Below are 17,414 nucleotides of genomic sequence, written 5' to 3' on the forward strand. Positions count from 1 at the left end.
CCATTGTACCCAGAGGGCACTGGAGTATGAAACACTTGGGCTATGTGTATACTACACCTGTTTTGCACAAAAAATATGCAAATGAGGCAAAGCGTGGAATATCGCCGTGCCTTAGAAAATTTCTTTAAAAATGCAGCAGAATGGCTCTTGCACAAGAGGGGGGGTTTGTACAAAAAGGAGCCATGTAGATGGCTCCTTTTTGTGAAAACGCCTCTTGCACAAAAACAGAATCTCACTTGGAATGAAAGGAGCCCAAAAGGAATAGGGAGGTTAATTAACCCTGTATCAGTGGATATTAATTAGGTTTCAACATTCCCATCATCTCTTTTGTTATGTGCAGGAGGCTAGGTATTTGTTACTGTATCAAAGACACCATTGACTTAATTTTGTACATAATCACTTGCTGCAAATATTCCCTGTTGCAGTAGCTGAGGATTCCCCTAGTGAAGGGCAAGCTGGTAGCACAGAAGTGCATGTCTGGTGCAGCAGGGGCCGTGTGGCCCGCAGAACAGCCACTTGGGAGCTTCTGTCCATCTGAGCAGCTCTGAAGTTTGAGAACAAAGATGGCTCTGCTCTAGCAAATCAGGCAGTATGTCAAACTCTTTTATTATTGTCCAACAAAAGTAAAAATACAGAGCTTAAGAGTAAAACTTTTGTAAAATAAAAATACCACATGTACAAACACTGTGTAGGCTTGGTGAGAGGTTGTAAGAAGAGTGACCTTGAGGAGATACAAAGCTTTGGTGGGCTATGATGGTGGCTTCTCTAATTGCAGCTATTATTCTAAGCTGCCAAAAACACTAGTGCTTACTTCTCACTTGCTGACAGGGATTTGTATGGATGTGAGAGTACACAACATAGTAAACAGACCACACACTCACGGCATGTGTGTTAGAACCTGCTTAGTGTAGCTTTAATTAAAGAAACATAACTGAGTAGGAGTGATGGTCCAATGAATAGGCACATGACTGGGATTTGAGATTTTTAAATTAATTTCCCATCTCAGCCACAGACTTTCTGTGTGACTTTGAATAAGTCTCTTGTTCTATCTTGTGCTTCACTTACCTGTCAATATAATGGGAATAGTACTTCTACTTCACATGGGAGAGTTATGAGTCTAATTAGAGATAAGTCATTCGGACACTATGGCAATGAGGGTCATATAAGTGTAGGCACTGCTTTTGCTGGGCATGAGTAAACTTGCATACATCTTGATTTGAATGCAAGATTAATCTAAATAAGGGTGTAAAAGTCAACATGCTCAAAACAGTGTTTTAGGTGAGTTGAAATAAATGGGAACACCCTGAATTTATAACCTTGAAATGTAAATAAGTAAACTATGTATCCTTTCACAGTCTGCAAAGTGGTTGGTACTTACATGATCCATGCAATGTCCAAAACAATTACGTTCAAGAAGTAGTAGCTAGGAGAAATATATATAAACTGTATTGTGTCTGACATGATTTGAAATTGTGGTATCCAGTCTCTTGCATCTGGGCCTGTTAATTTAAACTGATCAATGAGCTGGAGTTGAACTGAGTTTTTGGATCCCAGAGAACTGTTATGTCCTCCCAGAACTGAACAAGGTGTTCTCAATAAGATGAGTAAAAAGGGAATTGCAATAATGTGGAGGGAATCCCAACAATAAAGTACCAAGTTAAAACAGAGAGAAGAGATCCTGTAATATTTTAAAATAGAAAATATCCATTGCCTTTAAACTTCATGGAAAAGCAACACTTAAGGGGTGTGAAATAACCCAATAGGAAGGGCAAAAAATGTGTGCATTATTTTACAATAATTTTTTCACCAGTATTCCATAGCTTATAAGGGGAATTTATGGCATTAACTTTTTCCTCCGCTGTCAGAATGGTCACATATCCCTGTTGTGTAGAGCTGAATTCCACTGTAGAAGAAAAGGGAGATGATTCAACAATAGAAAGCAGCCTCTTCCTTTTCATTCAATGTACCCACAAGTTCTGCAGGCTTGGAATGAGTTGGTATCTCTCCAAAAAAGAGAAGCATGTTTCATTCTGAGGATTATTGTTATTTTAATTTTGCTATAAAGCATCAGAGGTACATATAGCACTTTGCATGGTAAATAAAGTTGTGGTCCTCTGATGTAAAGAGCTTAGATATGACATAAGATGGTGCCAGGCATAATGACCTAGGGAAAGACGAATACATGAAGTAAGGTTACATGGTTATTTGTTTTGTATGACATATATTATGTACTTTCTAGTTACTTATTTCTAATTTCATAGGTTAAAGCCAGAAGAGACCATTATGATCATCTAGTCTGACCTCCTGCATAATGCAGGCCAAGAGTTTTCCCCAGTAATCTCGGCATCTAACCCATCACTAGTTCTATAAACCACAGTTTCCCAGAGTGTGGAGCACTCCACAGCTATAGGGCATGAAGGTCTAACCAGGGTGCCTAGAAGACACATCCAGTAAGATGTAAAGACATTTGAGGACACATGACAGAGATGAACTGGAATATGACTAGTTTCATTTTCCTGGGAGCCTAGAAGGCAGCTTGAAAATCTTAGGAAATGTTTCCTTAGAAGTTAATTTCAGAGCAGGGCCATCATTGAAAGCAGAGCAGAAAAAAGGCCAGAATATTGATAGGTTGAGAATTCATAATCTCCTGGAGCATGCCATGGACAACAAAATAACATGTCTGTCCCCTCAAAAAATTGGGGTTTGTCTACACTAAAAAGTTAAGTCAACCTATGCTAGATCAATTTACAGCCACCGCAGTAATTACATCAGTGGTGGATGTCCACACCGCTGGTTTGGTGGTGCGCATGCTCACCAGGAGCACATCTACCAACTTAAAAGGAGCAAGTACAGGGAGCTGAGAGCCCAGTCTCCCAGCTGCACTAGCAGTTCCCTGCTGGGAGCACAGATGTCCCACAGGGACAGCAACATAGAGCTTCTCACCTTCCCATTCCCCACCAAAAGTAGGGGTAAAGCCTGGGAAGGGGGGGTCCAATTCCACCAGCTTCTCAGACCACCACCATCTGCTCCCCTTAAGGTTTCTTGTCAATTTCACAGCTTCAGCATAGAGCCCTGAAATTGACAAAATGGTCAGTGTTACCTGCCAGGAGCATGAGGGAAGCTCCCTGCTGGGAGTAAGGTCCATTCTTGCCAAAGCTCCCAGCCAGAAAGAAGCAAGATCCAATTGCTCAGCTCTCTTTGGGAGCAAGGGGAACTGGGCTTTAGCTGCCCAGATTTCTTGTTAATTTCATTGCTCCTGTCATGAAATTGACAATATAGGCGCTGGCTGAAATAATGCAGTGCCTGTGCAGACACTGTAACATCATAACTACATAGACATAAAATTAACACCTCTTCTGGAGGTGGAGATATTATGTCAATGTGGTAGGGCACTTACATGGATGGGAGCAAAGCTGTAGTGTAGACACTGACATAATTAGGTCAACATAAGCCAACTGTGTAGTGTAGATATGCCTTTCCTCAGCTTATACATTTATAACGTATTTCCATTAGTTTTTCCAATAGATTATGTTAGTTTGCAAACTCCACAATTCAAGTGCTATGGCAAAATATTGGCTTGAATCTAAAATAATTTGAGTCATGTTAATGAGATGTAAATAGAAGCAGTCTCAGTAATAGAAATGCTGGTTATTTAATGATATACATAAAGCTAACCAAATGTAATTAGAAACTGTTTATCACTAATAGAGTTCATGCTGAGAAAAACATAGTGAAAGATGGAGTAAAATCTCAGACAATATGTTATGTGCAAACACACAATGTATTTACTATACATGCATGCGTTATTTACACTTATGTGCATAACCCAAAAATGAAAAATATGCAAATAAATTAATTTTTAATATCACATCCAACAGACAACTAGAAAAACACTAACTCCAATTCTGATCATCTAACAAAACTAGCCTCAATTTACAAGTACCCTCTTTAGTTGGTATGAGTCATCTGCTGTTCAGAGCACATCTACCTCTCATAGATGAATAATGCCACATGCATAAATATTGAATATTTATGTAAACAAAGTCTTTATGAAACTTTAAGATCTGAGATACCAAATATAATCATTACGGGACACCAGTTACAGCTTGTTTACACCTCTTAATACAAGATTAATTTAAAGAAATATTTTATTCTCTGATGCTGTATGATTGAAATATGATCAGTTAATCTTTCACTGTTAGACAATTGCAACACATCTTGTACAAAGTATGTCATGTAAGGGGTCAATAGACAAGTTATGATTTATCAAATAATATCCTATTTAAATCCATGTATCATCACTGTATTTGAAATTATGAAAGTTCTCTGCGTACCTCTATTTCAAATGTATTAACTCCTAGGGTAATACTACAAGTTTTGAGTGAGTCTGCCCTATTTCTTATCAGGTTAATCTAAATCAGGTAGACCCATTGAGATACAGTGATATATACTATCTGTCATAATCAATTTAAAATAAAAAGCAAATCCATTTGTTCATTTTACCTTTCATTTCTATACTACAATGATTTGTCCAGGAATATGTTTTCCTAGATGTGGCAGGCTGTCAGTAGGGCAAATAACAACAGTTTTTATTTTAAATCTAATACACTATCTAAATGAGTGGAATACTTTGAATTTGAAATGGACTTTAGATAGTGACATTATGCTATTTTCTGTCTTATCATATATACCTTTTCTAATGGTATTTAATATTCTGTTAGCTTTTTTACTATTACTGCACATTAAGCAGATGCTTTCAAAGAACTATCCACGGTAACTTCAACAGCTCTTTCTTGAGTGATAACACCTACTTTAGATCCCATAATTGGTATGTATATCTGGGATTATATTTTCTAATGTGCAATACTTTGCATTTATCAACATTAAATTTAATCTGCTATTTTTTTTGACTAGTAACCTAGTTTTGTGAGGTCCCTTTATAATTCTTTGAAAGTCAGCTTTGGACTTAACTATTTTGAGTTAATTGTGAATCATCTTCAAATTTTGCTATCTCACTGTTTACCCCCACTTTCTAAATAATTTATAAATATATTGAATGTCACAGAAACCAGTACAGATCCTTGAGAGATCCCACTATCTGTCTCTAACTAATGTGAAAATGGATCATTTATTCTCTTTCTTTGTTTCCTAGCTTTTAACCAGTTACTAATCTCTGAGAAAACCTTCCCTCATCCTATGATGGCTTACTCTGCTTAAGAGCTTTTGGTGAAGGACCTTGTCAAAGTATTTCTGAAAGTTCAAGTACACTATAGCAACTGGATAATCCTTGTCCTCGCATTTATTGACACCCTAAAGAAATCCTAATAGACTGGTGAGGAATGATTTCCCTTATAAAAGCCATATTATCTCTTCCCTCAAAATATCTTGTTCAACTATGTGTCTAATAATTATATACTTTACTACAGTTTCAACTAATTTGCCTGACACTGAAGTTAGGCTCACTACTGTGTAATTGCCAGAATCTCCTCTAGAGCCTTTTATTTTAAAAAAGTATTACATTAGCTATCCTCCAGTCATCTGGCACAGTGGCTGATTTAAGTGACAGATTGTAGGGGTTAATTGCAGAAGAACTTTCTACGTGCAAGTTTAGGGGTGGTGAGGCCTGCGTTCTTTCCTCCCTTTCCCTTTTTCCTATATCTGATGATCCAGAAGCAAGTCTTTGGGAACATATGCCATTTAAGATAAGCATTGTTGCCAGTATAGCAAGAACAAGTATAAGATAAGGGTAAAGGGCAAGAACGCATAAACAATCCTGTTTACCCTAATGTACTGATCACGTAAACAAGGCCAAAGAACAAGTAGAACTAGATCAGAACCAGATCGATAACTAACAGCTAAGCCCTTACACATAATGAGTAACCCCTGGAAATTTCCAAACTGCAAAACAAGGCAAGAAAACTGTATTTAAGGCTGCACCAAAGCACAGCAATTTGGACCTCACCCGGGCTTTGGATACCAGCACCTCGGAAGCTAAGACAACCTCCCACTTCATCCGCAGAAGACTCGGGATCCCCAGCTAGCAGGAAGGGATGTAAGATATGATGCTTCTTTGTTATGTTTCCCTTCTAGTTAAGGGATTCAGCTGTTAGCTGTCAGGAAATAAATTACGGTACTTGGCTGTGTCTAGACTGGCAAGTTTTTCCGCAAAATCATCTGCTTTTGCGGAAAAACTTGCTAGCTGTCAACACTGTCCGTTTGAATTTCCGCAAGAACACTGACGATCTCATGTAAGATCGTCAGTGTTCTTGCAGAAATACTGTGCTGCTCCCATTCGGGCAAAAGCCCTCTTGCACAAATCATTTGCGCAAGAGGGCCAGTGTAAACAGCACAGTACTGTTTCCGCAAAAAAGCCCCGATCGCGAAAATGGCGATTGGGGCTTTTTTGCAGAAAACCGCGTCTAGATTGGCCACGGATGCTTTTCCGCAAAAAGTGCTTTTGCAGAAAAGCGTCCTGCCAATGTAGACGCGCTTTTCCAAAAACGCTTTTAACGGAAAAGTTTTCCGTTAAAAGTATTTTCGGAAAATCATGCCAGTGTAGATGTAGCCCTTGTGTTTGACAGATACCCGTGTAGTGTCCTTTGTACTTTGAGAACCCAGTGTCAGACCTGAGACTTACTCTTGCCGGCAACACAGGTTAATACCACTATTAGTAGTGCTGTAATTTCATATTCAAATTCCTTCAGACTTCTTGGTTGAATAATATACAAGCCTAGTAATTTATTACTGTTTAATTTATTGATTTGTTCCAAAATCTCCTCTATCAATCCCTTAGTGTGGGACATTTCCTCAGATTTGCCCCTAAATATTGGCTCAGAAGTGCCAACGGGAGCTTCAAGTAGCTATATCTACAGATAGACAGGTAAACGATGTGCCAGCGACCTTCCAGGGGTTAAACCTAGTGACCCACATCTGTTTTATTGCCCAACCCCTTACTCTGAATCTTTAGCTTAATCTTAATCTGTTTTTAACATAAACATATTTCCCAGATTTCCACTGAATAGTTATTGTTCTCAGAAGCTAATGGCAGGAAATGTTCTCTCTTCATCCTGCATGTTAGAAACTCTCTCCTTCTACACTTGCTTTTTATGTTCTCTTTAAGCATAACCTCATCTTTAACACCTCCTCAAATGCTTTATAATGCATGGTGAATATAACAAGTTCCCACTTCATCTTTTTTCATCTTCTTCAATCACTTGGAGCACTCTGAAAATTAAAATAAATGGGAGGAAGACAGTAGTGAATCATATCTAGGATACAAATAGTTGCCACAACCTCGGGCTTCAGATGACTAGATTTGTGTTTCTAGAAACTTCAAGTTTTTCAAGGAATAATAAAATATTTAGCTAAGCATATTATACATATATGTATGAAACCTATTATATCCCAAGGATAGTTTTTGCAGCTGCATAGGAAAAATTTATTGTCAACATCCACAGTTAGCTAAATAATTACCATCCTGGCACTTAGCACTGATCAGATGCACTTTTTTGTTCAGTGCAGAAATGAGTCAAGACATATTTATAAATTATTTTTAACTGATACATATTAGCTGTGGTTGTTTTGTGTTGTATTTGTCATTCTTTCTTCAGATTTTTATAGGGTAAACCTATATACAAACATAAGACCATAGGAATGGCCATACTCAGTCAGACCAAAGGTCCATCTAGCCCAGTAGCCTGTCTGCAAACAGTGGCCAATACCAGATGCCCCAGAGGGAAGGATCACAACAGGTAATCCTCATGTGATCCTTCCCGTTACCCACTTCCAGAGAAACAGAGGCTAGGGACACCTATCCTATCCATCCTGGCAAATAGCCATTGATGGACCTAACCTCCATGAATCTATCTAGCTCTTTTGTGAACCCTGTTAAAGTCCTAGCCTTCACCACATACTCTGGCAAGGAGTTCCACAGATGTGAAGAGTTTCCGTTTGAGAGCCAAATCCTGCCCACTACAGAGAAACAGGAAGCTGGCAGATGCTTCAGGAATCCTGCCACACAAAGGAATGCATCAGTAGGCAGATCTACACTACAAACATTGCATCATTGAAGCTGCTTGTTGAAGAGAGCTTTTCAATCAATGAGAGGCTGCAGCTATGTGTGCAGGTGAAAATCTACCAATGCAGCAGGGTCTCTACATGGTGGATTAAGGTTGGTATAATTACATCTCTCAGGAGTGCAGATTTTTCACACCTCAAACAATATATTTACACCAATGGTCATCAACCAGTAGATCTCAGAGCCTCTAACAGGTGATCCTAACTGGTTTGTCCAAGAGGTTATCATGTGCCACACTTCACCTGCCCCTCCCCCCATTGCTGAACATCTCCTGCCATTGCCTTGGAGCTGACCTTCCCATTCTCTCCTCCACTCCCCGGAACCTCCTGCTTGCTGTGTAGGGCAGGGGAGGGAGGGAAGGGGTGCTGACGTCAAGGTGCCCCGTCTCCCACTTTTTATCCTATTTCCACAGAGCAGAGAGGGGGCACAACAGGACTTGGGATGGAGTTTGCTGTCTGCTTTTTGGGAGCGATGCAGGGACAGAACAGGGATTAGCCTGTCTTAGCCCCACTGCACCACCTTCCAGGAGCCACCTGAAGTAAGCAGTGCCCAGCAAGAGCCCACATCCCAAACCCTACCCCAGTCATGAACCCCCTCCTGTACCCCAAACACCGAGCACCCCTGCATCCAAACACCCTCCCAGAGCCTGCATCTAGAACCACCTCCAGCTACCCAACAGCTTGCCCCAAACCCCTCTCACACTCCTAATCCCTTAACCCAAGACCGGAGCCTTCACCCCAACCTTATGTCCCAGCCTGATGAAAGTAAGAGAGGATGGAGGTGGAAGGGAGGATGGAGTGAGCAGGGGCAGGGCCTCAGAGAAGGAGCACAAAGGAGGCAGGGCCAGGGTATTTGGGCATGAGGTAGATCTTGGATTACACTTAAATTCAAACAGTGATCTCAAAATTAGAAAGGTTGGAGACCACAGATTTACACTAAAATAATTATATACTGTAGACCTGGCTCCAGTGTAGGAATATATGCCCACATTGAACTTGAGTGAATTATGGTTTTAAATTGAGTTTGTATTAATTTGAGGAAGAGGCCTAAAACATGAGACCAAACAGAATGAGATCATGAGAAAGAAAGGGTTTGTGTTAAACTTGTAGTGACCCTTGGAATGCCAGCATTTGCTTGTTTAAAATTCATCTTGAGGTAATGAAAATCAAGAAAATGTGGTTAATTCAACATCCTACGCAGTCAATAATAGATTAGAAATACATAGCCAGTAGCTGGGAAGAAATATGGCAAAATAACATACAATAAAGACACTAAAAAAGAAGGCCCACCCTTCAGTCTTGGCTGGATAAAAGAACAGGGTTCAGCCGTAATTGCCCATCTGGCCTTAGCTAAGGTCTAATAACCAGCAATGGCATCATGACATGTTTGTCATAGTATAGAGAAAGCCACAGACTGCAGAGGTTTCTTTGTCAGAGCTTTCCCTTACCTTTCTGGGGTCATGTCATAATGGAAAGATACTTCCCAGGCCTGACTGCACCTCCCTGTAACTACTAAAAACTTAAAAAATAACAAATAGTCTAGTAGCACCTTAAAGACTAACAAACCGTGTAGATGGTATCATGAGATTTTGTGGGCACAACCCACTTCTTCTGATGACAGGGGTGTTGGAAGTCCAGATCCAAGAATAAATACAAGAAGGAAGGAGGGGTGGAAAAGGAAAAAAATGGAGGGGAGGAAGAAAAAAAAGAGACAGTGAGAAGAGAAGCTTCAGAAGGGTAGCCGAGTTAGTCTGTAACAGGAAAAAAATTTAAAAACAACAAATAGTGTAGTAGCACCTTAAAGACTAAATAGTTAGAAGAGGCTGATAAGAACCATTAGTTAGCACTTGGAAAGGAAGATGACCAACACCAGATTCTACACAGACATCAAGAACCATTAGCATCTTCATAGTTTGGTTGATAATGTGCGAGCCATCCAATATCCCAATTCTTACCATTTGCATAAGAATTAAACTTGTGAATGAAGTTAAGTTCAAACCCTCTTCTGTGTATTTGGCTTGTGGAATTGGTCTGAAACAAAACAGTGACTCGGAGATCCATTAATGAGTGTCCAAGAAGATTAAAGTGTTCTCCGACAGGTTTTTGTGTGTTGCCTTTTTGGATACCTGATTTGTGTCTATTAATTCTTTCCTGTAGAGACTGTCCAATTTGGCCAATATACATTGCAGTGGGGCATTGCTGGCATTTGACGGCATATATCACATTAGTGGTTGTGCAGTTAAATGAGCCTCTGATTTGGTGGCTGATGTGGTTGGGTCCAGTGATGAAATCGCTTGTGTAGATGTGTGGGGACTGAGGCTGATTGCAGGGGTGGATTCCTGGATAATTATGATGGAGGTGTGTTGCATAGTTACTGGAAATAATTTGTTTCAGGTTAGGGGGTTGTCTATAAGTGAGAATTGGCCTTTTCTCCAAGACCTCGGAGGCTATGTCTACACTGTAGGTTTTTTGCACAAGAAGTCTTTTGCAGAAGAGTTTTTGCGCAAAAGCGCATCCACATCTCAAAGTGAATTGCTTTTGCAATGTGCTTTTGCACAAGAGAGTGTCCACACTGCATGGAAGCTCTTGCGCAACAAAGCTCTTATGGCCATTCACAGAATGGCCATCAGAGCACCTGTGCTTTTTCAAATAGGTTCTTTTTGTACAAGAAACCCCTGTGGAGCATTCATTATTGTGCAAGAGCTGTAGCACAAAAAGGAGTTATGCCTCGTAGAAGGAGGCATACCTACACTGCAAAAAGCCCTCTGTTCTGTCAATTGTAGATTTTCTTGTGCAAAAACGCTCTTGAGGTGTGGACTTCCACAGGTTTTTGAGCAAAATCTACCATTTTTGCACAAAAATCTTGCAGTGTAGATATAGCCTGAGAGTGAGGGGTCATTTTCCAGGATAGTTGTAGAGTGTGGATAATGCATTGGAGGGGTTTAAGTTGTAGGTGATGGCAAGTGGAATTCTGTTGTTTTCTCTTTTGGGCTGTCTTGAAGTAGTTCGTATCTGGGTACTTTTTTGGCTCTGTCAATCTATTTTTTTCACTTCTTTCAGTATTTCAGTTTTAAGAATGCTCTATATAAATCCAGTAGGTATTTGTCTCTGTCTGTGGGATTGGAGCAAATCCAGTTGTATCTTAGGGTTTGGCTGTATACAATAGATTGAGAAATGTGTCTGAGATGGAAGCTAGAGGCATGAAGGTAAGTATAGCGGTTGGTAGGTTTCTGGTATAGGGTGGTGGAAATTTGGCCATCATTTAATTGTACTGTAGTGTCAAGGAAGTGGATTTCTTGTGTGGACTGATCCAGGCTAAAGTTGATGGTGGGGTGGAAGTTGTAACTACTGACTTTTATTGAGTAAAATGTCCAGAATGTGTTCACAAGCCAACTTTGGGGCATGACGGTACATTTCCAATCATCTGTGCAGCATATAATAAGATGCAGTCCAGCTGGAAAAAACCATCACGTTATATTGGGGCAAGAGCTTCCTGAGAAAACACATGCCATGAGCCTTTACTATAGTGATGGGCAACCTACGCTAGTGAGTGGGCCATATGAGTGATCCTCCACCATCTCAGTGCGCCACAAGCTAGTCCTAATCAAGATGGTCTCCCAAGAGAAGTTAGTTTTGCTAACTGAGTGTGCATACCTAGAATTTGCAGTGTGTGCCAATTGAACCATAGCAACCCTTTGATTGAATGCAGAGGGAGCACATGACTCTCCCAGTCAATGTTGTGTGCAACCAGAACATACCTCCCTTCATGTTTCCTTGCTTTAGGTGTGTGCCAGTTTAGGAATACGAGTAGGAAAAAAATCGATGTGGAAGGAAACTAGCAGAATCTGGCAACTCTGCTAGTTGGCAATGTTAAACAAAATGTCTTGCGGGCTACATGCAGAACCCTGATGCAAGGATGTGTCCCTGGGGCACCTGTTTGCCCACCACTGCTTTACTAGGATTCCTGAATCCAGTGATAAAACTAATAATTAAAAGTGTAACAGAGACTGCTTGTTAATGTCAACATGTTTGGGTAGATACTCTTCATCATTCTTTCTCAGACACAAGATCTTGATTCTGCTAATGTTACTATTATTGGCTTTGTGGGCAGCTGTATATTTCTGGCTGATTGTCTCCCAACTGTAGAATTCATGCAATAGTATGGCATATTGCCACTAACTACAGGCATGTAATGACATAGTTAGCATGTTCTTTCAAGATTGCTTAGGGGTGGTAAAATGATTACATTTCTTTCCCTTGGTTTTTCAAACAACAGACTGTGCATTATTTTACTAATGGCATGGGTGGCTTTTTTTTCATTTGATTACTGTAATTACATTTCACTGTTACTTACTGATAGCTGCCACAATTGTTACTAAAAACTTTTCCTTTTGTTTCCCTTGCAGATGTTTTTTACTTCAGAATGCTGAAAGAAAAAAGTAGTCTGAATTAAAGGAGGCCATTGCAAACTCCTGATAATGAGACAGACTATAATCCAATATCTATTGCAGTTTCATACGTTCATCATGTGAATTTTAATAAGTTCTGGCAACCCAGTCTTTTGTAACAAACTTCTGTTAAAAAGATATTTGGACAATGTACAGTATAACCTGCCCAAAATAACTATGACCCTATTGCTTTACCATAAGATAATATTGCTGCAAAATAGTCTTGGCCTACAAAAAGCTAAAGGACCAGAATCACTGATATACTGCTGATGTCATCTGCTTTCTAATGCTGTGGTGAAGCCAAACAGTGGTAAACCCAACTTTTTAGTTGTTGGACTGGTACAAAACAGCCTGAGTACACTGGTTAATCCAACCCAAATACTCCAAATAACTCATTCAAATTTAACAGTGATATCTTCCGATAATGTCACTAATTTGAAGAACCTTTCTCTTGGGTATAAGAACCAACATGATTGGAAGATAAGGGGGAAGGAGGAGGGACTCAAAAGAAGCCTTAATCTCCAGGTCCTCACGAGGCAAAAGGCTATCGTTTGTGCGTTTTGATCCCTCCTCCTTGCCTTCAGGTTCCCACCATGGACTTTTTATTTCCCTGCTGTTTTTTCTAAATAAAAATGCATGATCTCTGAACAACAATCTCTTTATTGCTTGTACTGCAGGGCTGGGGTGGGGGATTACAGGCAAACATGGAGAATGCAGGGGCACCTTATTGAGAGCAATGTACATGAGTTTCAAAACTGGTCATTAATGAAACTGTCCTTCAAGGCCTCTCTGATTTTTGCTGCCCCGCATTGTGCTCTCCTTATTGCCCTGATGTCTGGCTGCTTAAAGTCTCTGGCTAGGCGCTCGGACCCCCCCACTGCCAGATAATTTCCTCCTTGCTCTCACACAGATTATAGAGCAAACAACAGGCAGACACCACAAAGGGAATGCTACATTCACTGAGGTCCAACATAGTCAGGAGACTCCTAAATCTATCTTTTAAATGTCCAAAAGCACATTCCACCACAAGTCTGCACTTGCTCAACCTGTAGTTAAACCGCTCCCTGCTGGAGTCCAGGCTGCCTGTGTATGGCTTCATTAGCCATAGGAGCAAGGGGTAGGCTGGGTCCCCAAGGACCCCAATTGGCATTTCCTCCTCTCCAATTCTGATTTTCCAGTCTGAGAAAAAAGTTTCAGTGTGCATCTTTCTGAAAAGGCAGGAATTTTCAAATCATCATGTGCATGTGTCATGTACCTTTCCTGACCAACACAACTGGGAGATTGATAGAAGCACTTTTCCTCTGTTGCTGACTTTTTAATAGTTTGTAAAGCAGCATATTTAGTATTTTCTATATCCTACCCCATCAATACTCTTTGTCTTGCTGACTTGTGCAAAAGGGGACTGGACTCGATGACCTCTCAAGGTCCGTTCCAGTCCTAGTATTCTATGATTCTGTGAAAACACACGCTAATTTATTTTCTCTGTTCTATAACTATGTAATTATTCAAAGTGACAAAATAACTTTGCAGATCTAAGCCTAACTCCCCTGCACACCAAATACGACTTCCCTGATTCATGTTCATTCTTCATGTTCTTAAATTTAGGCATGTTCTTAAGAACCTTGTAGAACTGGGCCTAAATTCTGCCTTCAAGTATCATTGGATTCTGAAACTCACTTGATTGAATCAATATATTTCCACAGTTCTATTGTCATAATGTAAAGGGAGGAAAGGCAGAACTTACTGAGATAAACATTTTTGGGATGTGTTTGTTGGAGAGAAGGTAACATAAGCTGGGAGTACACCTGTCACTCTCCTGTTTACTGATGGCGAAACAGGTTGCAGCATTTCACTTAGGGAGTAGGAAAAGCTATTTCCATCTCCATCTCTGTAGATATTTAAGAGCAGGGTAGATAAACATCTATCACGGATGGGATGGGTCCTGCCGTGAGGACAGGGGACTGAACTGGATGACCTCTGGAGGTCCCTTTCTGTTCTAGTGTTCTATGATTCTAAGATAAAGGAGGGAGAAGTTATATTTATGTGAGATCCCTGGAATAGATGCTTTAGAAATAGGTTTATATGTTGTTTATGTTCAAAGTAATTTGGAATATTTGTTTATTATATACTATATATTTGAAAGAGTTTGTCTGTCTGTGAGCACGTGAGCAACTGAGTCTCTCCGTCAATCTGTCCATCTGTCTGTTTGTTCAAGAATTCCTCCTCAATGGAAAGAGATAGGGCCACCAAATTTGGCATGCAGCTTCTGCTTATCATAACTTAAAGCAAGGTCAGGGTTTGGTTGTGCCAGTAGAATGGGATGTACCTGGAATGTGATTGTTTTTCATCACTCTAAAAGGGTGCTGGCAGGGACAGTTATACTATATAATGACCACAGAGAGGCAGTAAGGAGCAGGAGATGGGGACTCGGACAGCTACAACCCCATTGGGGCATCAGGGTCAAGGGTGGAGAAAGGGACAGCTTTCTACTATATATTTCAGAGAGTTTTTCTTTTTGTGTGTCTGTCTGTCCCCAAGCCAAGGACATGACCCACTCCCTCGGCTGAGTCCACTGCAGCTTCAGTGGCTGTGAACAGGTGTTTCTCACCTGGTGAGAGAGGGCTGGGGTTAACCTCTTTCCCCTGGGCAACCTGTATACTGAACCCCTCACCCCAACCCCACCTGGGCCTTCATCCCTTCTATTTGTACAGAGACATTGCTGACCCAAGCAACACCAAGTAAATCTTCTAGTTGTATATATTTTTGTTAATGGTGATATCAATCATATGAGAGAATGGGAGCTGCCCCTTTGACAGTAGGTCCAGGAAACAGAGTGAACTACTTACTTTAGGAGCTAGAGTATTCAGGGACTGAATATATGCTGCAATCTGGGGCAATTTATACCTGCAAGAACCTCTTAAAGGAAAATTCCTGAATCACAGAATAAACAATGTTGGTTTAGAAAAGCCAAGTTTGGGGATTAAGTGTGTAACAATTGCAAATTGTTCTAACTGATCTGACTGAAAGTAGAAGGACAAGAGTGTGCAATTAGATCTGGCCCACATTTTTCAACGATAACGTTTTTGCTGACAAATGCAGATCTGGTTAAATCAAAATATTTCATGAATTTGCATCAAGTTTCTCAAATTGTTTCAGTCAAAAAATCTGATGAAAATGAAAAGTTCTGTTTCAGTGTTTTTGAAATGTTTTTCTTTACTTGAAATTAATGTTTTGAATTTTTTCCAAAAAAAGTAAATATAAAAAAAATTCTCAGTCTAAGATGTTTTGTTTCAGGTTGAATAAAATGTTTCATTCCATCAAATTATTTTTAACATTTTTAATTGCCAAAAAAAATTGGAAAAAATGATAACTTGAGTATTTCACTCCACTGACAACACACACATGCAAAGAAAAAAAGAGAAAATGGATGAATACATATATTAACCCTACGCACCCTTGGCAGTGTTTAAAACTGAGGCTTAATATAGGAAACTGAAGGTGAAAGAAGCTTTAGTTCAAACACCTTCTCTTCAGATAGTAGCACATTGTATAAAATCATCATTTCTAAATGTGTTTTTTGAAGCCTGATGTTAATTTGCTATGAGAAAATGCAAATACTTGTTTTCACTTAAACACCTGCTAGAATCCAGAATGAAGGCAGATAGCCGCTGAAATATCCTGAAAGCATTTAATGTGAGGTAACAATTGTGATTAAACTCACTTAATTATAGTGTTTCACTGACTGACACTTTATGTTAAGTCATGTGGAAAATAAACAAATATATTTTTCCCTACTGGCAATAAAACTGCTCCTTTTGACTGATTCTTGTCATCGTCAACAGTACCCATCATACAAACTTGAAACTGACAGGTGACAGAGCTAAATGGTTGTTTGGCAAAGGGTGCTCATGCTGGGTAAGAGAATATGTTTTGTGAGGTAACGCCTTCTCATTTCATAGCCCCCTCAGAGACCAATTCAGTGGTAAAAATACCCATAGCCTCTATAATCTTCATTTTCACGTCCTAAATTACATCAGTAAGCTGTGTAGACTATTTCTAAATACAAATAAATTATTTAACATGAAAGTGTAGTGACGATCCAGTGTACTCTACAATTCAGTGGATGCCACATTTGTCCCTTCCCAGAGCTGAGAGCCACGTGGAGGGAACAAGCCTTCAGTTTAAAGTGATCTGGGGCTGCAGCAGGCAGGGAACCCATCTCCACCTTAGGGGTGCTGCAGGGCTGCTGGCTTAAGTAAGCGCCTCCCAGTCACAGCCTGCCTCTGGCACCCCGTCCCTCCTGAACCCCAACTCCCTCCCCCAGGCCACCATCCAAACCTTCTGCACTCCCCGCCCTAGGTCACAACGACCTCCCAGACCTACAAATTTGACTTTGAGTAGCCTTCAAAATTTGAGTCAAGCTGACAGTGCTATGGAATCTTTGTAACTCAGAGTGATGGAAACGGCTTTACTATACGATAGTTTCCTTACTTGCAGTAGAACTTAGGAACCCACTAACATTGCAATCTCTGCTCAGTTACATTGTCCTGAATGAGGTTCCCCTGGTGGACACTGAGCAGGTTTCTGTACATGGATCTACTCCAGGGGTAGGCAATAGCTTTTGTTGGGGGGTGGGGGGATCACTCCAAGATTTTGTTAAGTGGCCACACTTTTCTATGGAGGAGGTGTGGGGTCTGGGATGGAGTTTAAGTGCAGAAGGGAGCTTGGGGTTGGGGACTGGAGTGCAGGAGAGGGTGTGGGGTCTGAGAGGGAGTTTGAGTGAAGGCAGGAGTTCTGACCTTGGGCACAGGATTGGGGTGCAGGGTCAAGGATGGCATATCAATGCAGGAGAGGATTCTAGCCTGGGGGAAGTGTGTAAGAGGGGGTGCT

The 17,414-nt window shown here is 40.4% G+C and overlaps 1 long non-coding RNA gene across 1 annotated transcript in view; it reads right to left on the reverse strand.

The window, feature by feature from the left end:
* Positions 1 to 1,922: 1,922 nt before the first annotated feature.
* Positions 1,923 to 17,414, reverse strand: part of LOC142826701 (uncharacterized) — a 60,372-nt gene continuing 44,880 nt past the window's right edge. Inside the window, exons 2-4 of the long non-coding RNA XR_012900904.1 lie at positions 12,431 to 12,502; positions 2,944 to 3,072; positions 1,923 to 2,164 (exon numbers count right to left, since the gene is read on the reverse strand). This is a non-coding gene — a long non-coding RNA (uncharacterized LOC142826701). The remainder of the gene's footprint in view (positions 2,165 to 2,943; positions 3,073 to 12,430; positions 12,503 to 17,414) is intronic.

The sequence above is a fragment of the Pelodiscus sinensis genome, chromosome 2 (genome assembly GCF_049634645.1).
Source record: "Pelodiscus sinensis isolate JC-2024 chromosome 2, ASM4963464v1, whole genome shotgun sequence".
In the NCBI taxonomy this organism is placed as follows: domain Eukaryota; kingdom Metazoa; phylum Chordata; order Testudines; family Trionychidae; genus Pelodiscus; species Pelodiscus sinensis.